General features: G+C 37.0%; 1 long non-coding RNA gene across 1 annotated transcript; it reads left to right on the top strand.

Annotated features, from left to right (window-relative positions):
• The first annotated feature begins 4042 nt into the window (after window positions 1-4042).
• On the top strand, window positions 4043-9482 carry LOC121902471. Its single transcript, XR_006097564.1, has 2 exons — window positions 4043-4296; window positions 9062-9482. It is a non-coding gene; the product is annotated as an uncharacterized LOC121902471 (long non-coding RNA).
• The last annotated feature ends 17657 nt before the right edge of the window (window positions 9483-27139 follow it).

Consider the following 27139-nt stretch of genomic DNA (forward strand, 5'->3'; position numbering starts at 1 on the left):
CCCAAAGGTTAACTGTCTTATTACTTAGAAACTTCATCCTTTCTTATCTCCTACTCTCACTCCAAAGTTGGAAGCTTTCTTTATCCTTGTTTCCCAACAAGAGGAAATTTGTCACTTCTTTGTTTGTTAAATGGGAACCTAAATTCCTTCTTGGTTCGTTAAGCATCCTTGCTCCTAACTAGAAAGCCCAATTTATTCCTTTCTTTGCTTCCGAATAAGGAAGATGTGCTGCTTCTTCTTCTTTCCTAGTTATAGGAAGCTTCTGTATCCTTGTTTCCTTACTAGGAAGCTTTGATTTTCTTTACTTGCTAAACATTTCTCCCTAACTAGGATGCTTTATTCTTCTTGCTTCCTACTAAGAAAGTTTCCTTCCCCTACACGAGGAAACTTCCTTGCTCCTTGCTCCCTACCTGGGATGCTTCTTTTATCCTTGAATCCTAACTAGGAGACTTTCTCCATCTTTGCTTCCTAAATAAGAAGCCTTACAAAGTTTTCTTTTTCTTAAAGTCCTCTTTTCTTTCTAAATTGGAAGCTTCCTTCCTCCTAACGTGCTGACTAGGAAGCTCACTCATTCCTTGCTCCCTAATTAGGAAGCTTCCCTCTCCCTTGTTCCATAACTACGACTCTTCTTTCTTCTAGCTTCATAACAAGAGACTGTCCTTGCTCCTAAACAATGAAGATTCCCTCTTCCTTGCACCCTATCTAGGATGCCTCCTTTATCCTGTGTCTGACTAGGAAGCTCACTTATTCCTTGCTCCCTAATTAGGAAGCTTCATCCTATTCCATAACTGTAAAGCTTCCTTGCTTTCTGACAAGGGAGCTTAATTATTTATTGTTTCCCAGCTGGTAAACTTCCTTATTCTAGGAACTAAGAAGCTTCCTTCTTCTTGCTTCGTAACGAGAAAGTGTCCTTCTCCTACACAAGGAAGCCTTCTTCAGCTTTGCTCTCTACCCGGGATGCTTCCTTCTATCCCTGTTTTCAAACCAGGAAGCTTTTGCTGTCTTTGTTTCCTAAACAGGGCGCTCTTTTTGCTTCCAAGCTACAAAGCTTCATTCAACATACTCCCTATCTAGGATGCTTCCTTCATCCTTGTTTCCTGACTAGGAAGCTTATTTTGTCATTGTCTCCTAAATAGAAAGTGTTTCTATTCTCTTTTCTTCTTCTTCTAGGAACCTTTATTCACCCTTGTTCCTACGAGGGATGTCCCTCCTATGAAGCTTCCTTCCTTCCTTGTTTCCTTATATGCTTCCTTTTATCTTTCTCCTCACATAAGATACTTCTTTTATCCTTTCTTCCCAACGAGGAAACTTTTTCAAAAAAAGATTCTTTGCCCTGTGACAAGAAAGTGTCTTTGCTCCTAAGCAAGGTCCTCCCTCCTCTGCTTTGCTCCTGTAAGAGAAAGTTTGTTTCCTTACTTCCTCCTTCCTTTGATCCCAAACAAGGAAGCTACCAAACACTACCAACATAAGATAGTTTGTTTATTAAAAAAAGCATCAAACATAAAAGATAAAACAGTTTTAATAGAAGACATTTTTACAAAACTACTATTATAAGTCAGAATGTGTGTTGTAAGAGAGGCCTGTTGCAGCTGGAATATTTCAGCAGACTTTAAGCAGTTTTTATGTATCTTGGTGAGCAGAGCAAATGCCGAGGGTTCAACTCCCACTGTGAGCCGCTCTCTGCCTCCATCTCTGTCTGTGGTCACTCTGTGCATCAGTGGGCGAGCGAGATTACTGTGAAGCGCAGAGAGGGAGAGCCGGTGGAGGTGAAAATGTTGAACGGCTGTTTGACATCGCATCGACCGTTCACAGAGTCAGTCCAGTGATAGCGGGAGAAACGGACGACCAATCGGATCATCGGAGGAACCGTTTCAGTGTTTTGGTGATGAAGGAAATTCCGCCCACATCTGTAGAAAACGCTCCATATTCTTCCTCTGCTGGAGTTTTTGTTTTTGCCCTCTCGCCTGTGAAGCTGCTGTGTGTTTCTGTGATTCCCAGCTTGTCCATTTCCAATGAGGGTCAGCTGTGAGGGAGGATGAGAGAGGACAGAGAAGCGGCGCTGTAATTCCGCAGCCTTCCTGAATGCATCTCAGTTTTTTTTTTTCTTCTTCTGTGCTGAGCGAGGTGAGGTGCGGTGGCTTTAACCCTGTGTGGGAGGAAGAGAAAAGGAAGCAAAGATAATTATTTATCCATTCAGAGGCGAGATAGATGGAGGAACATGCGGCGGATCCCCATGGCCCCGCCTCCTCAGTTGCACCCCTGAGGTTGCCGCAGTAATGAAACCCCGAACCGAGAATTTCATTTGTGAAAAACCTCCCTTCATCTGATGATCCCCGGCCTCGCAGCTCAGCGCACTCAGAGGTCGGAGGTCAAACACTGTAAATGTGAGCGAGGTGTCCCAAATCCATTACGCGGACTAATGTGTGTGTGTTTTTTTTTTCTGCTGACCATAGAAACAGCGGCTCACCTCGACCCCGGCTGCTCTCATTAGAACAACAGCAACACACAACAAACTCAGCTGGTGGCTCAGCGTGGCCCCCGAGGCTAAAGGTTAGCTCACATCGCTAACCTTCAGTCCGGGGTCCCGCCCCCTCACACCCTCCACCCTGTGTTTGATTTCAACATTCATTTTCACAGAGAACACGGACGGAAATGGATGTTGTTAGTTTCTAATCCTCTCTGCGTCAGAAAAGTTGGAAGAAGTGAACTTTAAAAGTGAACTTTTCTTTCTCTTTTCTCTACAAGCAGCAGTGAAATACGGGAAATTTCTAGACCTCTGCTCACCTCGGCTCATCTGTCCACATCTGGGCCCCTACATACTGTGCAATAACAGAGCTCTTACTGGTTCATTGTTTGTCACACCAGTAAAATATTCATATTCATAAACTATGGAACCACAGGATCTAAACTAGGAATTAACATTTCCTTTTTCACATTTGTGTCCTGTTGTTGCCTCACACAGTTATTCTACTGATCTTTCAGTTTACTATGGAGGGACAGATTATTATTATAGTACGTTAACAGTGTGAATGAAGCTGTACATAAATTGTAGCAGCCATGAGGTCTGTGTTTGACTTACTAACTAAACTTCCGGTCAAATCGAGTCTCTGAAGTGGTTCCTGGGTCTCTGGCAGAGGTCACAGTGGTAAATAAAGACTGTTAGTTCCCTCAGAGTACGTATTTTTTAAATTAAATTTAATATTCCTTTACTTTTGGCTCTAAGGATCACAGCGACCACCTTTTTGGTTGGTCCATCACTCGGGTCCAAACTGAAATATCTCAACAACTATTTAATGGATTTCCATTAAATGTGGTTCACATATCCGCGTTCCTCAGAGGAAGAATCCTGCCGACTTTGGTGATCCTCAGACGTTTCCTCTAGCATCACCAAGGGGTCAAACTCTTCACTTATGCTGCAATACATCTCAACTTCTATTTGATGGATTGGCATAAAATGTGGTTCAGAGAAGAACCTCAATCCCATCAAACGTAGGCTGACTTTGCATTTAACGCCATCATCGGGTCAAGATTGTAATTTGTCCAATCGTTTGGTTTGACTAATGACATTAGCTTAGCTGTGTTAGCAAATATTAGCATGCTAACCTGCTAACTATCAGCATGTTAGCATTGTAGCTGTAAGCATGTTATCATCCAGACGCTACAATATAAATGCCATGTAGATTAAAATGCCACCAGTGCTTTTATATACAATGAAAAGTACATTTATAGACAGTACACAGTACAGTGTTACATACACCATAAATTAAGTACAGCGCACATAACTCTGGTTTATGTTTTTTTTGTTTGTTTGTTTGTTTTCAAGAGTATTCTGTGTCATGTCGTGTGTTGGTTTGCCGGGTTGTCACATAAAAAATTGGTCCTAAATTTATAACACTTGCAAAATTTCAACATAAAAGCATGTATTCATGGAATAAAAACAAATATATTTTACTCATATTTACCTGCAAACCTCTCCTTACTTTATATATATATATATTTATATAATATTATTTGGACTTTCCCCTGTTTTCCCCAGCGTCGCCCCTCAGGCGCAGTGTGCAGCGCTGCAGGAGTTCAGAAAGTGAGGAACATGAAAAGCTGAAAAAAGTTTGAGAGCCCTGCAGCAGTGTGTTGTCACAGCGGGACAGTCCTGAACTCTCTGCCACTGATCTGTGAGAGGGGGGGACACTGGGACCGAGTCTGCTTGATTCAAACATACACAACACTTTTTAAAAAAAGTTACTCAAAATTTGGGGAACATTTGTGGAAACGTATCAACTGTCAAGCGACACTGCAGTAAGTTTATTATTAAGTACACAGATAAAACACTGTGTGATTAGTTTCTTGGTCACAGCATCTTGAATTAACACCGTCTCATTTTACAAGTAACAGTAAATTTGTGTAAACGAGTGTTTGAGCTTTTTTCTCTGATAAATTGATGAAAATAAAAACGTCCGTCAGCGGAGATTAAACACAGATCATAAATGACTTAAAACATAAACCTGATGTTGCTGAAGGGGGGGGGGGGGTCGACATCTGTCTGTGCTGCAGGATTACTGCACATCTCAGCTCTGAAACGAAATCCATAAATACTTCTGTTTGGATTATTTAGTTTTATCATATTACCATACTTACATTAATACTGTTGTTAACCTACATATTTTACATTAAAGCATTAGCTTTCCGTCTGTTATCGGTGTTTTTCAAGTCAAAACTGATTTGACTTTTATGATTTCTTTGTTTACTGGTAAAATTCTCTCATAGGTGTGTTTGTTGTTGTGATCTGAGTGTTTGTAGTGAAAACTGCTGTAAATAAACACAGTTCTTTTAACCCTTTTGCATCCAATGGATGCATTTTGTATTAACAAGCAATCATAACTCAGACATGATACACATCTTAGATTCAGTGTGACTTCAGTTTCAGGTCTATCAATCAATTTTTAATATATTTCTTATCATCAAAAGATGACATAGTGACAATAGAAGTGACTTTACAGAGACTCAGAATGTCAACATGGTTTTTATATCTCTGGAACACTGAGACTCTATTCATATAGAGAAATACAGAGAAAATAAATAAAACTATTTTAAATTGCACCAGAGGTGGAAAGTAACTAAGTACATTTACTCAAGTACTGTACTTTAATATAATTAATGTAATTTTGAGGTACTTGTACTTTACTTGAGTATTTCCATGTGATGCTACTTTCTACATTTCAGAGGGAAATATTGCACTTTCTACTCCACTACATTTATTTGACAGCTTTAGTTACTTTTCAGATGAAGATTTGACACAATGGATAATATAACAAGCTTTTAAAATACAACACATTGTTAAAGTTAGTTACTACAACTCAGGCAGCTCAGTTATTTATGCACGCTATGATTTTCTCTCATTTCTCATATTGTATGGACAGTATGGACTCAAGCATCACCATCCACAATCAGACACCTCACATCTTCATACAATCAGCCACTGAAAATAATGGATGAAAAGCCCGTCCGGTGGCATCACTGTCACACACTGAAAAAATACAATCTACTTAGTTTTGAGAGCTTTACTCATCTTTGTTTTCTTAAATTAGTTTAGTCAACGGTTTATCCCCTGAGCCTCTTTCCAGATATATCCGAAGACAAGACAGTACCAGAGTAACTAGGAGTATGATGACAACTGTTTTGGACAATCAGCCTTCTCCGTCTGGAGCACATTACCAACTGAAGTCAAATTAATCCCAGATATAAAATCTTTTACAACAAAGGTTAAGTGCTGGCTGAAAGCAAACCAGAGCTGTACCCATTTTTAGTTAATTGTATTGTTTTGTAATTTTATTTTTTTTTCAAATTGTACATCCCAATCATTGTATTTCAGTATCTGTATTTTATTGTACTTCCATATCTGTGGTACACTGTGGTTTTTATGATGATGAAAGCCGTATATTTTAATTAGACTGAATATGTAAAGACCAACTAGGGACAAGAGTTGAAGATTAGCAATAGCTATAAATGCAGTACATCAGTTTCATGCTCTGTATTGGAACTATGTTAAATTGCATCGTCCCTATCAAATAAAATAAAATTAAAAAAATAAATAAATAAAAAGATGAAACCAGTGGTTTCCAACCTTTTTGAGCTTTTGACGTCTTACAAAAAGCAGTGTGTAGTCGGGGTTACATTTCACATGTCTATGAGTTGTTAACAGCTCCACCAAATAGTGATTTTTCCCTCTAAACTTCTCACATGCTTTCATTTCAATAAATGTTCAAATGATCCAATATTTCAGCAAAAATCAAAGATTAGAGAAAAAGTCCAAAAACTGAAAACAGATTTGTGTATCAGAACTTTGTTTTTTCTTCTTTCCTCTCCCATTAATCATCTCACCACCCCTCAGATTTATCTGCTGACCCTTTGGAGGGGCCCGACCCCTAGGTTGGGAACCACTGGACTAAACTAGCTAACTGTATATAAAGTAGTGTAAACTAGCTCCACCTCCAGCAGCTACAACAGTAACATGCTGCTCTAACACTGATGCTTCACTATTAATAATCTAATGATGTCATATATAATAATATATCAGTCAGAGGGACCAAACCACTACTTTTACTGCAATACTTTAACTACATCAAGCTCATAATACTTATGTACTTTTACTGCAATACTTTAACTACATCAAGCTCATAATACTTATGTACTTTTACTGCAATACTTTAACTACATCAAGCTCATAATACTTATGTACTTTTACTGCAATACTTTAACTACATTAAGCTCATAATACTTATGTACTTTTACTGCAATACTTTAACTACATCAAGCTCAGAATACTTATGTACTTTTACTGCAATACTTTAACTACATCAAGCTCATAATACTTATGTACTTTTACTGCAATACTTTAACTACATCAAGCTCATAATACTGATGTACTTTTACTGCAATACTTTAACTACATCAAGCTCATAATACTTATGTACTTTTACTGCAATACTTTAACTACATTAAGCTCATAATACTTATGTACTTTTACTGCAATACTTTAACTACATCAAGCTCATAATACTTATGTACTTTTACTGCAATACTTTAACTACATCAAGCTCATAATACTTATGTACTTTTACTGCAATACTTTAACTACATTAAGCTCATAATACTTATGTACTTTTACTGCAATACTTTAACTACATCAAGCTCATAATACTTATGTACTTTTACTGCAATACTTTAACTACATCAAGCTCATAATACTTATGTACTTTTACTGCAATACTTTTACTACATCAAGCTCATAATACTTATGTACTTTTACTGCAATACTTTAACTACATCAAGCTCATAATACTTATGTACTTTTACTGCAATACTTTAACTACATTAAGCTCATAATACTTATGTACTTTTACTGCAATACTTTAACTACATCAAGCTCATAATACTTATGTACTTTTACTGCAATACTTTAACTACATCAAGCTCATAATACTTATGTACTTTTACTGCAATACTTTTACTACATCAAGCTCATAATACTTATGTACTTTTACTGCAATACTTTAACTCAGTTTCATTTTCCTGCTGCTTTTGGTTTAGTGGGATGTGTAACTGTTATACTGGAACCAGCTGAGGATACAACTTCCTGTATGAATCATTTATGTAAATACTGTGGGAAACGTCATTAGTGTGTGTGTGTTAAAATATGAATATCAGAATTGTGGAACATGTTGACATGTTTTAATAGTTAACTATTAATATAATGTGCTGTCTCTATCCTGTACTTAAAAAAAACAACATAGTAACCACAACAATGCAATATGAAAATAAAAATAATTACACAAAATAGACTCACCCTTAATAAATTGTATTAATATTGGCCTTACTTTGCATGAAACTGAAGTATTATTTTGGTATGAAGTGGTAACTGGAGTGCTTCCTCTCTCCTTAAAGGATGGGTTCAAAATGTTTCGAGTGTGTCTTAGGAGGATGTACTGGAGACTTTGCAGCAGTTTGTTATTTAGATATTATCATGTCTGACCGCCAAAGTACAGTAATTACTCATTTGCTTAGAGGACGGGTTCATGATTTTCCAGAGTGTCTTAACCCTCCTGTTGTCCTCGGGGTCAAATTTGACCCATTTTCAAATGTTTTTATATCAGAAATATAGATTTCTTTCATCTAATTGCCTGAAAATCACATGGATGGTTCCACACCACACACTTTGCAAGTAAAAGTAATGATCACCACTTTCACTGAATTTTTATTAAAATTTATAGCATCTGTGGACTTTTGTCCTCCTGAGTCAAAATTGACACGGGAGGAAAAAAGTTGCATGGTCGACAGGAAGACAACAGGAGGGTTAAAACATCAGTCAGGTGTCCGTGTGAACAGTGAAAGAGGTTTTCCTCGCTGTAATCATTCCTCCTGTTCATACTGGATATTAAAAGATCCTTCAAATGTGCTTTTAATGGAAGTGATGGAGGCTAAAATCCACAGTGTGTCCACACAGCTTCTATTCAGCTTCATCAGTCTGAGTTAGTCATATCAAGTGGATATCTGACACATTTACAGTCTTTTTAGCATCAAATTCCCTCTTTGTGTTTCCCTGTTGAGCTGCAGGTGGAAGTATAGTAACAAAAAGAGGAACTTTGGCACTAAAAAGACTGTAACGTTGAAAGATATCTACTTGATTTGACTCATTTGGACGCTGAAGCTTCATATTAGCTTCAGATAAACTTTTAAATACATTTTTTTGCACAGAAGGAGGACTGTGGATTTTGTCCTCCATCACTTCCATTGTAAGGTCATTATGAAGGGATCTTCTAATGGTCAGTATGAACAGGAGGAATGATTACAGCAAGAAAAACATGTTTCAGTGATCATTTGGGCTCCTGACTGTTGTTTTAAAACAGACTTCTTCCTTCCTTGTTTTCTTATCTAGGAGGTTTCCTTTATCCTTGTTTCATAAATGGAGATGCCTGGAAATAAAAGGGTTGTACTGTACCTTTCATTGTTAAATTCTCATATCACGTACAATCAGCATCCATCACTCAAAAAGATATTTTGTCAGATACGATGATGCTTTGAGCGTCGACAGCGTGAGAAAGCAGAAATATGACAGTGACTGACAGAAGTCTGGGAGTGAAGAGTGACAGACGGCAGACAGAGACATAACATCAGCCCACACAGATGGATGGAAAAGGTAAAAAAAAAAAACTGCAGAGAAATATTATGTTTCACATGACGTTGGTTCAGTTGACCATTTACAGCCTTTAATGTAATTACCCTCAAAGTCATTTTAATGTTTTTCTCTTCCTGGTTTCTATCTCGGGACTCATCGAGAGACAGAAAATCAACAGCAGCTGGAAAAAAAAAGACAATCTTCTCTGCCGTCTGAACATAGACTCTGGAAATGAATTCTGTTTATTCTGGCTAAATATATCTGTGATGATTGTTTGAGTTAATAAAGGAAAATCTATTACTGCGCTGGATTCGCCTTGTTGATTCATTTCAAACAGTACGGAGGACCGAAATAGAAAAAAAAAACATCTGTTCTCTCAGGTCTGTTTTTCTAACAGTTTACTTTTAATTATCCACAAAATAAAAGACGACACATGTTGTCATTTGGATCATTATTGTTGTAATAATAACGCTCACGTATTGAACAGACGCTGAGCAAACTTCATATGAAGAAGCTCGTTTGACTCACAGGAAGGATCGTTTGCACAGGAAGTGTGACATCATAGTGACATCACAGCGTGCAGGTTTTTTAGAGTAAAGACTTCTCTTAACGCACTTATTTTGAAATGAACACTGAAAGGATGTTATTTATTTGGATTCCTGCCATCAAGAGAGTAATTCCCACTTTTTAAAATCTTAATCTTGCCTCATTTACTTCTACAGTTTCAGGTTGATTTTCTGAACGTGCGAGACTTAAGATGGCGACGACCTGCAACATGAGGGTCACATGACTGCAGTAGACAGCCAAGGTCATCAGTAAGCTACTTCCTGGTAGCCTTGCTAGCTTGTCTGTACAAAAACATTCAAAGATTTGGCTGATTTTTTTATATTTTTCCTTCAAAAAACTATTAAAAACAATGTGTAATTACCTTTAACTGCGAGGACGACAGAGAACGAGAGGATTTCCCCCCAAAAAAATGTTTGGATGTTACTTTAAAAATAAACTTTCATATGTGACTTCACTGTGAGGCGAACAGAGTGTGTGTGTGCTTTTTAATATGAGCTTCATGATGTTTTCTGCATTTTTTTAATGACAGAAAGTGAAGAGTTCAATTAGAAAAACAGATAAAAGCCATTCTTGAAATAAATAAACAAACACCTGTTTGATTGATACTCCCTGGAGTGCACACACACACACACACACACATATATTATCCTAAATCATATTTTGTGTGTGTGTGTGTGTGTGTGTGTGTGTGTGTGTGTGCACTCCAGGGAGTATCAATCAAACAGGTGTGTGTTTATTTATTTCAAGAATGGCTTTTATCTGTTTTTGCAAATGAACGCTTCAAGTATTTCTTACATCTATGACGAATGCAGAGCCGCTCTGCAGTGCAGGCTTAAATTACTGCAGTTGTTTTTAGACGCTGCCCAATTATACAACCACAGATAAATATATAGTGCAAAGTTTTGGAGGTACATGTAATAGTATAATATTGTTATATATATATATATATTTTCTTCAAATGAAAATCATTATTTTTTTCTTTCATTAAAAGGACTCCAGTCAAAGTCATCCATGTCTTTGTTTTACTTTCAGAAATGTTTTTTGCTAATTTGCTTTATGAAATGAAATGAAAGCAGAGAGCAGGCAGAAGCTGCAGGTTTCTGAGTGAGTGGCCTTGATGATGCTCGTTGAAAAGTTGTTATTCTTTTCTGTAATCATAGATCAGTCAGAGGATGATGAGAGCTTGTTTTCCATCAACATCATAGTCTCTCTCTTTTTTATGCACATTGAGCTCAGGTAGGTTTATTATGGATGTCAACGTGTAGATTAATTAGTGGCTGATACAGATAAAATACAAAACAATATAGATAGACATTAGCAATCGATGCTGTCGTCTCTTTCCTGCCTTTTTTTTTTTACCTGTTTCTCTGCCCTTCCTCCTCCTCCTCCTCCTCCTCCTCATCCTCAGACTGGAGGTGCTGATGGAATCAAAGCAGCATCGATGTCACCTTTGAAGTCGAGATGGAGAGATGAAAGGAGTTCTGACCTCTCCTCCCTGTCTCTCCCTCTCTCTCTCTCTCTATTTCCCCTCATATTCACTCTTCTCTCTCTTCCCTCATCACAACTACAGGTTCCCTCTGAGGCAAGGATATCATCATCATCATCATCATCATCATCATCATCATCATCATCATCATCATCATCTTCCTCCCAAAGTAAGAGTCTGCCGCCCCGCCCCTTTGTCAGTCAGAGGTGTAAAGTCACAGGAAAACATCCTCAAGTGCCTCCGGCGTGTCTGAAATGATGCTTTGCTGCATCTGGCAGCAGTCTGCATATCATTTACACATATATGACAGCAGTGTATCATTCTTACAATTATACTCCACCTGCACACAGTAAATAAAAAACTCATTTGTGCTCTCGATTATGTGTATTATTCATATTTTCAATTTGAGCATAAAAGAAACCAGAGTGGAAATGTCAGAAAAGTCGGTGCTTTGGTAAAAAACAAAATGTGACAAAGTGCCAATCGATGGCTGAAGCGTAAAACCTCCTATCTGCAGAATTTTCTGATTTGCAGATTTCACTTTGGATGATGAGAACAAGGAAGGCTGCTCATATTTAGTCTGTCTGCAAGATAATCCTGCAAAACAAAACCTCCTGTCTGCATCAGCACCAGACCGAGCTGAGTATTTACTACACTGGCCCATAGGGGTGTGCCCGAATACAAATACAAAGAAAAAAACAAACATGTTAAATACCAGTTTGCAGATTGGTGACATCGTTATCTCAGTCTCTCTCCTCTGCTCCGTTGTTACATCTATCAGGGGTGAGTCCCAAATGGATTCTCCATGACCTGTTGTTCCTCTTCTCCTTTCTACAAAATTAGGTTGTAAAAAATAGGCAATAAATTAAAAATGCAAAGCAATAATCACCTTTGAAGTTCTTCTACATGTTACATGCTGAGCTGTCTCTGTGTTATGGGTGTATAAATAGGTAGAGGTCTGTCTGCAATGAGGTGATGAGTAAAGTTTTAGGTCAGTAGTCAGCACATTCATCTATGATCTGAGAGACTCCAGTTCAAGACTCGATGTGGGGACCTCCTTCATAAGGTAGTTTATTCATAAACACTTATTGTAACACTAATTTTCTAAAATTAAAAGCATAATAATAAAAAACAAAAACAGGATTTTTAAGCCTCTTTCCACTTTTATTAGAATACAAATACAAATAATTTTGCTGCCTCAACAAATACAGATACAAATACAAATACTGGGATCTCTGCACATCCCTACTGGCCCATCTTTTTACCTGAAAACAAACTTAATTTTATTTTTATTTTTCATTTTCTTCCAACTTGCACCAAGTGCAAAAGCTCCTATCTGCAAAATGATCCAGGAAAAGTGGGGAAAAATCTCATATCTGCACTTTCAGAGGCACTAATACCTAGTCGGTATTGTTAACACAAAATATATTATGTATTGGGTATCCTTAACAAATAGCATTCTGCAAGAAAAGTTTTTTTTAGTTTTCTCAAAAAAAGTGCATTTTTCAGATGGGAGGTTTTGCTCTTTGACCATTGAAACATTTTCATTTACTGATTTTGTGGGATTTTGTTTAAATGTTGCTCTACATTTGGATGGAAACCTGGTTATAGTCACTAGAAAGCAGCTGTTTAAGCTGTGAATGGACTCACCAGACATCATCACAGATCCATGAGGGGTAAACAGGAAGAAACAACATTGTTTTCATGTATTTATTCATTCATTTCTGTCTGTCTATAGAGGTTACTCTGGCTGTAACTAAGAATTATTTTCAATATTAGGTTAATCTTCTGATTAATAGTTTCACTTATAAAACAACACAATTTCCTAGAGCCCGAGGTGATGATGATGAAGGTGTCATCAAATGTCTTATTTTGTCCAAAACTCACAGATATTCAGTTTACTATCATGTAATACGAGGAAAAGTAGCAAAGTCTCAAATTTGAGAACCTGAAACCATCAAATATTTGGCGTTTTACAGATATAATTTATCAATTTAAGGCTATAACTAACGATTATTTTCATTATTGATTAATTGAAAAAACAATCAACAGATTAGTCAATTAGTTGTTTGGTCTGTAAAATGTTAGAAGAGGGTGAAAAATGTTGATTCCTCAAAACCCAAAGTGACGTTTTCAAATGTCTCCTTTTGTCCCAAACAACACACAAACCCAAAGAAACCACAAAATATTCATATTTGAGAAGCAGGAATCAGAGAACTTGGACATTTTTTCTTAAAAAAAAAATGACTCAAAATGATTAAATCAATTATAAAAAATAGTTGCTGATGAATTTTCTCTCAATTGGCTGATTAATGCAGTTCTAAAGATTACTCTTCAACAAGGACACCAAAGAAGAAAAAAATGATCTTTGACATAAAAAAAACAAGAGGTTTTGCATCTTTCCACGCGTGTGGCATCGGCCTGTGAGTTGATGTGATTACTGTTGACTGTGAGGAAAACAGAGAACGAGAGGATTTCCCAAAATGTTTGGATGTTACTTTAAAAATAAACTTTCAAATGTGACTTTATATCGTGAGGCGAACACACAGCAGCTTGTTCTTCTTTGTCCTCCGGTGATGGACCGAGGTGCGGATGCAGCAGCTCGTAGGCGACTGAACATTAAGATATAAATGTGCATGAGCTGTTTTAATGTGGAAACAGTCTGATGGCCTGACCTGCGCTGAGGAAGACTCTCCCCCATTAGGGATGAAGATATCCATCATGTCTGTCTGTAATAGATAGATTTTTTTTTTTCTTTTTTACCTTGCTGACAGACCAGATTAGCACCAGGAGGCCAAACTCTGAGCAGACCTCGCTCACAGCTATTGAAGGTGTGTGTGTGTGTGTGTGTGTGTTTTAGCTCTGTTAGCGAGCGTGTTAGCGTCGGTTCGTGTGTAGGCGGGACCTGTGTGGGTTGCAGGGCAGAATCTCATTGGCTGCCGGCAGGTGTGTTTTCTGAGTGGCGGCTCTCTAATGAGCGCCCGTGGGAATCGGACTACAGACCTGTGCTCTAACACAGCCGCAGGCAGAGAGGCCTCCATCTCCCATCATGCCACCCTCGCACCTCATCCAGCTGTGGCTCAAGCTGCATTCAAGGCACCTGGGAGAGATGGTAAAAGCTAGTTTCCTGTGAGTAAAATGTCTTTCAGCTTTCTGTAAATATTACAAGAAAATACTCTGCAGGACCAGAAGGAGAGAACGTATTACACCTGTTTTAAAGTCTTAACACTGGTTGCCTGTCAGTTTCTGTATTGATTTTAAAATTCTTTTTCTTGTTAGATTATTAATACTAAAGCATCAGTATGTAAGCAGCATATCATAGCAGCTTCAGGTGGAGTTAAATACTTTATATATGGTTAGATAGATTAGTCCAATGGAGAGAAAGAGGAAGGAAGACAAAACAAAATTTTAAAAAAGTACATAAGTATTATGAGCTTGATGTAGTTAAAGTATTGCAGTAAAAGTACATAAGTATTATGAGCTTAATGTAGTTAAAGTATTGCAGTAAAAGTACATAAGTATTATGAGCTTGACGTAGTTAAAGTATTGCAGTAAAAGTACATAAGTATTATGAGCTTGATGTAGTTAAAGTATTGCAGTAAAAGTACATAAGTATTATGAGCTTAATGTAGTTAAAGTATTGCAGTAAAAGTACATAAGTATTATGAGCTTGACGTAGTTAAAGTATTGCAATAAAAGTACATAAGTATTATGAGCTTGATGTAGTTAAAGTATTGCAGTAAAAGTACATAAGTATTATGAGCTTAATGTAGTTAAAGTATTGCAGTAAAAGTACATAAGTATTATGAGCTTGATGTAGTTAAAGTATTGCAGTAAAAGTACATAAGTATTATGAGCTTAATGTAGTTAAAGTATTGCAGTAAAAGTACATAAGTATTATGAGCTTGATGTAGTTAAAGTATTGCAGTAAAAGTACATAAGTATTATGAGCTTAATGTAGTTAAAGTATTGCAGTAAAAGTACATAAGTATTATGAGCTTGATGTCGTTAAAGTATTGCAGTAAAAGTACATAAGTATTATGAGCTTAATGTAGTTAAAGTATTGCAGTAAAAGTACATAAGTATTATGAGCTTGATGTAGTTAAAGTATTGCAGTAAAAGTACATAAGTATTATGAGCTTGATGTAGTTAAAGTATTGCAGTAAAAGTACATAAGTATTATGAGCTTAATGTAGTTAAAGTATTGCAGTAAAAGTACATAAGTATTATGAGCTTGATGTAGTTAAAGTATTGCAGTAAAAGTACATAAGTATTATGAGCTTAATGTAGTTAAAGTATTGCAGTAAAAGTACATAAGTATTATGAGCTTAATGTAGTTAAAGTATTGCAGTAAAAGTACATAAGTATTATGAGCTTGATGTAGTTAAAGTATTGCAGTAAAAGTACATAAGTATTATGAGCTTGATGTAGTTAAAGTATTGCAGTAAAAGTACATAAGTATTATGAGCTTGATGTAGTTAAAGTATTGCAGTAAAAGTACATAAGTATTATGAGCTTGATGTAGTTAAAGTATTGCAGTAAAAGTACATAAGTATTATGAGCTTGATGTAGTTAAAGTATTGCAGTAAAAGTAGTGGTTTGGTCCCTCTGACTGATATATTATTATATATGACATCATTAGATTATTAATAGTGAAGCATCAGTGTTAGAGCAGCATGTTACTGTTGTAGCTGCTGGAGGTGGAGCTAGTTTACACTACTTTATATACAGTTAGCTAGTTTAGTCCAGTGGTTCCCAACCTAGGGGTCGGGGCCCCTCTAAAGGGTCAGCAGATAAATCTGAGGGGTTGTGAGATGATTAATGGGAGAGGAAAGAAGAAAAAACAAAGTTCTGATACACAAATCTGTTTTCAGTTTTTGGACTTTTTCTCTAATCTTTGATCTTTGCTGAAATATTGGATCATTTGAACATTTATTGAAATGAAAGCATGTGAGAAGTTTAGAGGGAAAAATCACTATTTGGTGGAGCTGTTAACAACTCATAGACATGTGAAATGTGACCCCGACTACACACTGCTTTTTGTAAGACGACAAAAGACAAAAAAGTTGGAAACCACTGGTTTCATCTTTAACAATGTGTTGTATTTTAAAAGCTTGTTATATTATCCATTGTGTCAAATCTTCATCTGAAAAGTAACTAAAGCTATCAAATAAATGTAGTGGAGTGGAAGTATAAAGTAAAGTAAAAGTACCTCCAAACTGTACTCAAGTACAGTACTTGAGTAAATGTACTCAGTTACTTTCCACCACTGCTCACATGCTGCCCTCAGGTCCTCTGGAACGAGTTCCTATCAAACACTAGAAGACTTTGAAAAGACTTTGAAAAGACTGAAGTTTGACACCGTCTCACATCTAAAGACAATGTGTCAGAAGTCACTGAGTCTTTAATCACAGAAGCAAAGACTGGAGATCTTGCAGGGTCGCTATTTGCAAAACTACAACTATATTCCTTTTGGAGATTATAATTTTCCATCCTGCTCCTGGTGGAAAAATGGAGCAGAAACAGAAGCCGCTTGTGTGTGCAGTGGTTTGTTTTGAAAAACCAGCCAGAAAAAGAAATAGAGAAGACATCGCACAATGTGGACACTTGTTCACTCTATCGTGGTACAAATGGGTGGACGCATCAAAGAGTCTTGTTGACTCCACAGCTTCACCAGTTTCTCCTCCTTTTCAACAGTCCAAGAGAACCGAAACTTGTCCCCGCCATGTTTACAATCTACCCGCTTTGCTGCTTCCTGTTTGGTGCCGGAGAGAGCGCACCTATTGGTTGTTGACAATGTTCACGTCATTTAACTTCACTATTTGCATGAGCCAAGACTAAAATCTTCCAATAATATTAAACAGGTTTGATTTAATCGGAACATCAAGATGAGAAAAAGACTTCAGACAGCTCGGACTGAGTTTAAAATCACTTTACACCAAACGATGGAGATGATGAGAGCTCCAGCAAAACTCTCAGGATTTTATTCCGACATTGGAAATTTGTCTGCAACAGTGAAATCGCTTGAAGGTCGTTTGGTGTAAGGTCGGCATTAGTTGTTCTAAAGTGCAGGACAAAAACATTTGACGAAGCAGCTTTTAGGTTTTTATGCTGCGAGCAGCTGGAACAGCAGCTGGAAGTGTTGAAATCTTTAAATGAATGAATGAGTGAATGACAATAAATGATTTATAGACATTATTTACTTTATTATATCCACTTATTCTATTGTATTCATGTTGTAAAATGTTACTCATGTTATTACAATTAATGTTACTTATTTTATTACAATTTACTTATGTTATTACAATTAATATGTTACTTATTTTATTACAATTTACGTATGTTATTACAATTAATATGTTACTTATTTTATTACAATTTACTTATGTTATTACAATTAATGTTACTTATTTTATTACAATTTACTTATGTTATTACAATTAATATGTTACTTATTTTATTACAATTTACTTATGTTATTACAATTAATGTTACTTATTTTATTACAATTTACGTATGTTATTACAATTAATATGTTACTTATTTTATTATAATTTACTTATGTTATTACAATTAATGTTACTTATTTTATTACAATTTACGTATGTTATTACAATTAATGTTACTTATTTTATTACAATTTACTTATGTTATTACAATTAATATGTTACTTATTTTATTACAGTTTACTTATGTTATTACAACTAATATTATTTTTTCCCTCATCAATTTTGTCTGTATCCATCTAGTTTTATTAATCACATTTTTATTTCACTCTATTTTTATTATAGTTTCATATCAATTTTATTTTATCAGAGTTTCATATTTTTTATTTCTCTTGTGCATTAGTGTCACCTGTGAAAGGCTGTGAAAAACACTAACCTGTATGAAAGGTGCTGTACAAATAAAACAATGTTTGATTGATTGATTGTTGGGTTCAGCTTTAGGACAATAAATACAATAGAAAGTACTCTTCAACTCTCATTTTGGATGATGAATAAATGAAAAATGCACTTTGGCTCAATTTGTAAACAGTAAATTCTCTGAAAAATCACAGATTGACTTGGCTTTCAAATGGTCCATACTATTAAAAAAACACAAATTTAGACTGTAAATACTACCAAAAACTACCAAAACTTTAATTTGGCTCCTCTTTTGGATGATAAAGATAATTGCCTCAGTTTTTGGGAAGTGCATCTCACTCAATACACAACATTTCTCTGAGTGTCAGTCTCTGTTTCAGCCCAAAACTGTGACTAAAACATCCATTTAACAATCCAGTTGCTCCACAACATTTCAGAGAATGTCTTCATAGCTCTCTCTCTCTCTCTCTCTCTCTCTCTCTCTCTCTCTCTACATATATATATATATATATATGTATATATATATCACATTTCTTCTGTAATTATTACAGTTTGCTCCTCAAGCATCATTCAAGTACATATTATCACCTCTATATAAGTGACTCAAGGCTACTTTATGATAAAGTGAAGGATATGATAGTGCAAGTTGCAGCAACACTCAGCTGTACTTGAAGCTGAAATGATGGACTTTAAACACTTAAATCGGATCCAGATATAAACATAAAACATCAATATAAAACCATTAAGCTACAACTTTCACAGTAATATTTTACCTTTAATCTGCAAACGTTACACTATAAACATTAGATAAACAACCAGAGCTTGTTATAATTCACTCTACTTTTTAAAAAATGTACATGTCACAGTTTGTTATTGTTTGAATGTCCTAAGTACATTATTTTGCACAAGAAACAAAACATTTGTGACAGTTTGTTGTGTTTAACACCGGTCAAGTAAAGTTAAAGCATAGTTTGTATCTGTGCTATATATTGACCCAAACTGGGTAAAAATTTGAACCCAGTGGATGGAGGTATTTGCAGAAACAAGCTGATACAACTGGTTTTGTTTCTGCACAAAAACAGCGTTTTAGAATTTAGCCGGCTTGATGTAGATACTAGGGGTTGTGCCCAAATACAAATACATTATTCAGCAAAGCAGAAATAGTGGGCTTTATACGAATATTTGTTTCATACAAATATCTTAAAAGTTATCTGTTGGGGGTGTTCCCCAGACATAAAGCTGAGCTACTGACACAAGCAAAGTGCTCCCAAGAGACTCTCCATAACGTGTTGTTCCCCTTCTCCTTTCCACAAAGTTAGGTTGTAAAAATTAGGCAATAAATGAAAAATGCAAAGCAATAATCACCTTTGAAGTTCCTCCCTACATGTTACACGGTGTGCTGTCTCTGTGTTATGGGTGTATAAATAGGTAGAGGTCTGGCTGCAATGAGGCGATGAGTAAAGTTTTAGCTCAGTAATCATAATAATTTTCTAAAATTAAAAGTGTAATAAAAACAACAACAGGATTTTTAAGTCTCTTTCCACTTTTATTCAAATACAAAAACAAATACAAATAATTTCGCTGCCTCAACAAATACAGATACAAATACTGGGATCTCTACACATCCCTAGTAGACACACAGTATCTAACAGAACCCAGGTGTCGGGTAAATTGTAAATGGAAAAGCATCCTCAATTCACATTTGTGTAGCAGCTTAATAAGATTCCATCTATGTTTTAATCTGTAAATCTGGAGGTGAGAATCCTGAGAGAGAGAAGTCTTGCTCCTCGTGTTTTTGGTTCATGTTGTTCTGAGTTTCCTGCAGCTGAACAGCAAAGCTTCTGTTTTCCAATAAAAATACAGAATCAGCTGGATGATGTAACCACCAAACACACAGAGACCACAGAGCTTTCAGTGTGTCACGCTGTCAGAGCATCTTGACATGTCAAATCCTGACAGACTTACACTTGTTGATGGTATCTCACACACACACACACACACACAGTCACACACACACACTGTCAGCTTGTCTCAGAGCGTCACCTGATGCCTCAATCCACCACACAGAGAGCTGTCAGTCATCTTGACAGCCATATTGTCAGTGGAGACCCAAAGAAACAAAATGGCTTCCAGAAATGTGTGTGTATGTGTGTGTACTCAAAAATGCTTTGTTATTTTTTCTTGCAGCATCAAACTGAGTTAAAGGTTATGACTTCATCATGTAAATCTCTGTTATTAATATCTAAAAGAGCTGAGTCAAGGACAACACTGGACTCACTTTGGATTCTTGAAGAGAAAATAGATGTTTTGATGCGTGTTGTTAACCACCAGTATGTGTCACCTGCTAACCAAAAGATCCTGCTCACAGCACCAAATCTGTAATGCTGAATGCAGGTTTCCCCCCCCCCGAATGGAAACACACAGTCTGCATCACTGGTCAATGGTTGCTGCACTACACAAATACTATGTCTCTACTGCTAAGATATGTTATTTGCCTTGTCAACATCATGAAAACATGATTGTAGCTGGACTGTCGACGTCTGTCAGATCATGAAAATACTTCTGAAGATGCAACCAGCTGCAGGATAACCTGTAAAAAAGGATGTTTGAGTTTTTGAATTTTGCGATAACGGTAACGCTACGTGAGCGAATATGTAGTAAAATATGGAGTGCTGAGGTAACAGACGGGGTATGGATTCAGGTTGTTGCTAGTGTAACAGGGTCAACTGTGCAGCATATGTATTATAATTACACAAAATTTGTAAATAGTTAAATCCTGACGTGCTAATCCTCCAGGGTCAACAGGTGGAACATTTAAGGCTCAGTTCATTGTACCCCTACGTTCACTTTTGTGGGTGCCCCCCCCTTTACCTCTCCCCTTTTGTTCTTTTATTGTCATAATTCATGGGAGAGGTAAGCAATGTTCCTTTTTTGAAGTTTGTTTATCAGCTTGGACTTATTGTACAGTACGGTAATACAATTCTGTAATTTAATTTGTGTAGGGGCCTGAGTTAGCGTCACAACTGACCGGAGGATATTTTCTTTTCATTTACTTCTGTCAGTTGCCGAAATAAATGGCGGCCTCCAACGAAACCCTCGTCTGAGCCTCTTCCTTACGACACAACGCAGAGTCAACTGGTTACACTGGGCCGAGCAACAGATAGACGGATATTTCTATAACTACGACTAACTGTAATCAGAAGTGGATCAGTGTTCTTGATCCCTAGATGATGAAGCCATTTGGATATTAATCAAATCAAATCAGAAACCTCATGGTGGCGCTGTAGGAAAAGTCAGAGGATCATCAAAGTCGTTAGAACACATCATCTGGGAATCATGAATGTCTGAACCAAACTTTGTGCCGATCTATCAAGTAGATGTTGAGATATATCACAGCATGAATGAAAACTTTAACCTGCTGGTGGCGCTAGAGGGAAAGTCAGAGGATCATCAAAGTCCAGTTGGATTCATCCTCTGAGGATCATCGATGTCTGAGGTGAATTTCATAGCAACACATCTGATAGTTGTCGAGATATTTCGGTCTTCACCAAAGTGGTGAACTGACCAATGTTGCTACCCAGAGCCACATGGCTAGCATGGCTAAAAATTACTGTATTGACCCGAATATAAGACAAAAAATAAGATTTGAAAAAATATGTTTGAGGACTAGAAACTTACATGTCCACAAGATCAGAGATCCACTTTGAATGGAGGCTCCTACAGTTTGTAGCCTTCATGTTGCTACGCTAGCGAGCTTCTTCCAGTCTGTTTACCTTGAGTCTGTCAGAGTCAATCAGCACTAAAAGTGTTTTGATAGCTCAATTTAACCTACAAGAGTTTTTGAAGGCTCGTTTAATGTTTTTTTTTTTTGCTGTGGAGGAAATAAATTCATGACAAGTGAAAATGAGTCCAAAACATCCTCTTATGTCTAAATGGACTGAAGACTGAATGAAGACTGATGATTCTGTACCGCTGTGACAGATGACGAGGAGCTCAAAAAGACAAAAACAAGTCGACAGGAGAGAGTGTGAGTGAGTGACAAGACACACATGAATCTAGATTTACGTCATGCTTTAATGGAAGTATTTCACTTTTACGAGAGAAAAGTCTTCGAGGAGGACGACAGCAGAACGAGTGTGAAAGTGTGTTATATCTTAAAAAAATGTAGTTTTACAAAGAGGTGTTGAGGTTATTTTATATTTAGTTTAGTCTTATATTAGGGGGAATACGGTAGTTACAATAAAGTATCAGTATCTCAAATAAAACCTCCCCTCCAGCATGCAGCACACATGTTACATTTCCAGACTGTGATGTTTAACAGCAAAATGATTTCATGCCAGGAGGAACAACGACAACATGACACCGGCGAATAACACTGTAGACGGATAGAATTTTCTAACATGATGGTTATTGATCGCCAGTGAGTACAGTTCATTCCTAAGATGACTATAGAATAAAGGCTGAAATAATTTCATTCACTACAGTTAAAGACATCAGTGTAGTACATTGGTTTTTTTTTGTGAAAGTAAAAGCAGAAAACGGGGGTTTCTGTAACGCTCACTGAGTCACGACACAGAAACGATCAGGTGAGAAATCAAAGCTCACAAGGTAAACAGGAAAGGGTCAGAACCAGGGTCCAGTGGACCAGGCTGAAGTTCAGGAATCAGGTACTAAGTGCTTGAAAGCTTGGATCTTGTGGAGATGACCGGTAGGGGAAAATGGGGTACCATGAGCCACTTTTTACAAATTATGATTTTACTGCAAAGTAAAAGTGTATTTGTTTCAAATAATAGTTACTATATATACTTCAGGTTGTTGTGTACCCATGGAAATTAAAAAAAGTTATCTAATTATTATGGTTTAAGACCAATGAGCCATCGAAAAAAGTCAGTCCAATGGCACAACTTACCCCAAGGTAGGGGTAAAATGAGCATGAGTATGGGGTAAATAGTGCTACCATTATATACTGATATATAAATTACACAAAATCAAACAAATTAATTATAAAATTAAAAATAATTTTGAACTTTATTAATGCCATCAATTTAACAAAGGCAAAAACTTTTAAGTAAAATTATATGTTTGTGTCATTTTCAAAATTAAAGGAAAATCTGGTCCAGGTCTGAATGCTGGACCCCCACTGTGAGGGGGTCTGGTGGCTCTGTTATGCTTTGGGGGGCATTTTGCTGGCATGGTTTGGGTCCACTTGTCCCCTTAGAGGATAGAGTCACTGCAAATCAATACAAAGTAGTTCTGAGTGATCAGCTTTATCCTACTCACACATTTCTATCCTGATGGGAGTGGTCTCTTCCAGGATGACGATGTCCCAATTCACAGGACACAAGGGGTCACTGACTGGTTTGATGAGTATGAAAATGATGTGAATCATATGTTGTGGCCTTCACAGTCACCAGATCTCAACCTGATTTTACACTTATGGGAGATTTTGGACTGACGTGTTAGACAGCGTTCTCCACCACCATCATCAAAACACCAGATGAGGATGAATGGTGTTCATCCCTCCAGTAGAGTTTAGAGACTGTAGAATCAATGCCAAGGCACATTGATGCCTTACTGAGACACTTTATGTTGTTTTTTTAATTTTTCACCCGTCTGTATGTACAGCATGTTTGTTTGTGGCTTAAACTTAACATTAGTCAACAACTAGGCATTTATTCATCAACATCTTAGCACTTGTAACAGGGATCAACAGTGTTTCTAGTCTTTAGAATATCAGAAAATCATTTTGAGGGGTAAATTGACTCAACTTGCCCCAACATCACTGGCATGTTTTACTCCACTACCTCCATTTTGACTGTTTCACACAGGGGCTCAGATCCACAATTATGCTGAGTTTATGACCTTGTTTTGTAGTTTACACTGACTTCAATTAACATGTAATAATATCCAAAACATTTTTTTAACTAAGATACAAGACTGATAACTTTAGTAACATGATGAATTCACTTGGCATGACTCTGTTTTGCCGACCACTCTCTCGATGTGCTTGAGTCCATGATGGATTGAGTAATGTGAACTGTTCTGTCTTAATTTGTGGTCACATGATTACTTTTGCTTATGGTTACCTAGATAAAGGGGGTGGCTCGGTTTACCCCGTTCTCCCCTATATATGCTGAGGGACTAATGAGGGAAACCAGGTGAAGGGAAGGAGGTGATAACGTGGCGTGAGCGAGTGGCAACATATGAAATGTTAGCCATGAAAACAAATGAGCGGACTGAATGAATGAAGTATGAACACATGGAGATCAGGAAGGATTCATCACAGTTTACGTGGGATCAAGGATGCTCTGGAGGATCTCGGCCTAAGCATAAATAAAAAATGTCTCAAGAGAGCTCTCGGTTATTGATTCAGGTCATGGTCAGTTACTATTCATCAATAATGTATTGAAATGAAAGTGAGCATGAATAACACAGAGAAACATTAGACGTTCTTGGTAAGAATGAGAACGGATGATGTTTTTCTTTTTCTATCAGTCCAGTTTCTTTCATTATGAAAAGCTGAAACGTGGTATTTAGCATTAGCCGTAGTTAGCTAGAAACATGTAAAAGTCACTGTGTGCCACAGCTAATATCTGTGCTGTTGCTCTGTTGCATATTTGTGGTTAAAAACACACCAGAAAACAGAAAAATCGCTCATGATCAACCTACAGTGAGCTAGAAGTAAGAAATGTATAATTCTTGTGTAAAGAACAGCTGATTTTATTTTATTTGTTGATGAATTTCACTCTGATGAGTTATAGTCTTAATTAACCTTTGACAGCAGCTTTTAAATGAACACTGATGTGTGTAAACGTATATATACATACATATAGATAGATATGTTTAATTTTTTCTCGCTGTAATCATTCCTCCTGTTCATACTGACCATTAGAAGATCCCTTCATAATGACCTTACAATGGAAGTGATGGAGGACAAAATCCACAGTCCTCCTTCTGTACAAAAATGTATTTAAAAGCTAATATGAAGCTTCAGCGTCCAAATGAGTCAAATCAAGTAGATATCTTTCAACGTTACAGTCTTTTTAGTGCTAAAGTCCCTCTTTTTGTTACTATACTTCCACCTGCAGCTCAACAGGGAAACACTGTCCGAGGAAACACAAAGAGGGAATTTGATGCTAAAAAGACTGTAAATGTGTCAGATATCCACTTGATATGACTAACTCAGACCGATGAAGCTGAATAGAAGCTTCACAGAGACTTTTAAATGACTGTGTGGACACACTGTGGATTTTGGCCTCCATCACTTCCATTGAAAGTACATTTGAAGGATCTTTTATTATCCAGTATGAACAGGAGGAATGATTACAGCGAGGAAAACCTCTTTCACTGTTCATATGGACACCTGACTGCTGGTTTTACTGGAAACATTATGAACCTGTCATTTAAATTCCAGCCACTGACACTATTTGATTATCAATTAAGTGATTTTTCAAGCCAAATAGCCAAACATTTGATGGTTGCAGCTTCTCAAATGTGAGAATTTGCTGCTTTTCTGTGTTTTACTTGATAGTTAATTGAATATTTTTGGGTTCTTCACTGTTGATCCAACAAAAGAAGCAATTTGCAGACATCTCCTTGAGCTCTGGGAACTTGCAATTACCATTATTTTAGAAATTTTAGATATTATTATGTTTATAGACCAAATTATTAACTGATTACTTGAGAAAATGATCTGCAGATAAATCAGTTGTGAAAGCAATTGACTATAAATAAAAACATCAGGTTGTTAAATAGCACACTAGTGACAGATTTGCCAATGTCAGTCCACTTCTTTGGTTCCAGCTGCTGAAATGTCTCAACAACTGGATGGACTGGCATGATTTACGGTGCAGATATTCACGTTCCCCAGAGGACGAATCCCACGGACGGAGTCGGGTGATCACCTGACTTTTCCTTTAGCGCCACAGGCAGGTGCAAACAACGTCACCATCTATTGACTGGATCGCCATTAAATTTGTTACAGATATTTATGTTCCCGACTGAATTGATTGTAATAACTTTGCAGATGATATCATAAAATCCCACAAGGGGCTTAACAGACAGACTGTCGTCTTGCACCATTGTTAAATATGCTCACAGCATAATAAACCCTCTTGATAAAGGGCTCATTTATCTGACATCACCATCTGGCCAGGTTTTTTTTTTTTTTTTTAATTTACTCCACAATGATTGCTATAAAGGATCAAGAACAAATTTGGACCTCAACTTTTATCCATCTTTTGATTCTCTCTTTATTTATCTTACAGCCTCACAGTGCCGCCAGACAAACGCTGCGGCCAGACGAAGCTGCATAACATAATTCAGGATTCCCGAGACCTGTAGGAACCCTGAATTTGTTTATTACGATGCCAGATGATGCCATCATATGATGCCTGATAGATAAATCGATCGATAGATAGAGTGGAGGATGAAGCCTTCTTGATGAATTATAAATAATAATTAATGGTAATCAGCTCTCTGTTGATGGTTTACCTTGTTGTGGCCATGGAGCCAACAACATACACAATAGAGAGGATGCTAAATAGCTGTGTGTGTGTGTGTGTGTGTGTGTGTGTGTGTGTGTGTGTGTGTGTGTGTGTGTTTCCTTTCATTTTAGACAAGCATAAGGGCTCTGTAGCTGGCAGCATATTAGTGTGTGTGTGTGTGTGTGTGTGTGTGTGTGTGTAATTGTGCTTCATGTTAGAGGCGGAGCAGCCAGATTGATTGGCAATATTTTCCAATGGGTGCCATGGTAACAGATGTTCAAGAGACAGAGAGAGAGAGAGATAGAGGGAGACAGAGAAGGAGAGTACATCTACTGAGCTGTTTTAAATTTTAAAACACATCTTCTCTCTCTCTCTCTCTCTCTCTCTCTCTCTGTCTCTTCTGTTTCTCTGTTCACACCACGACGCCGTCTATCACACCTGAAAACGAAGCTTTTTGGAAAACGCTCTCCAGAGAGGATAAAATCTGTAAACATTAGTCCGCCCAGGCTCGGCTCGGCTGAGGACAAGTGATGTTAAGAGGACAACCACCAACTGTGTCAATTCA

The sequence above is a fragment of the Thunnus maccoyii genome, chromosome 8 (assembly GCF_910596095.1).
Source record: "Thunnus maccoyii chromosome 8, fThuMac1.1, whole genome shotgun sequence".
Lineage (NCBI taxonomy): Eukaryota > Metazoa > Chordata > Actinopteri > Scombriformes > Scombridae > Thunnus > Thunnus maccoyii.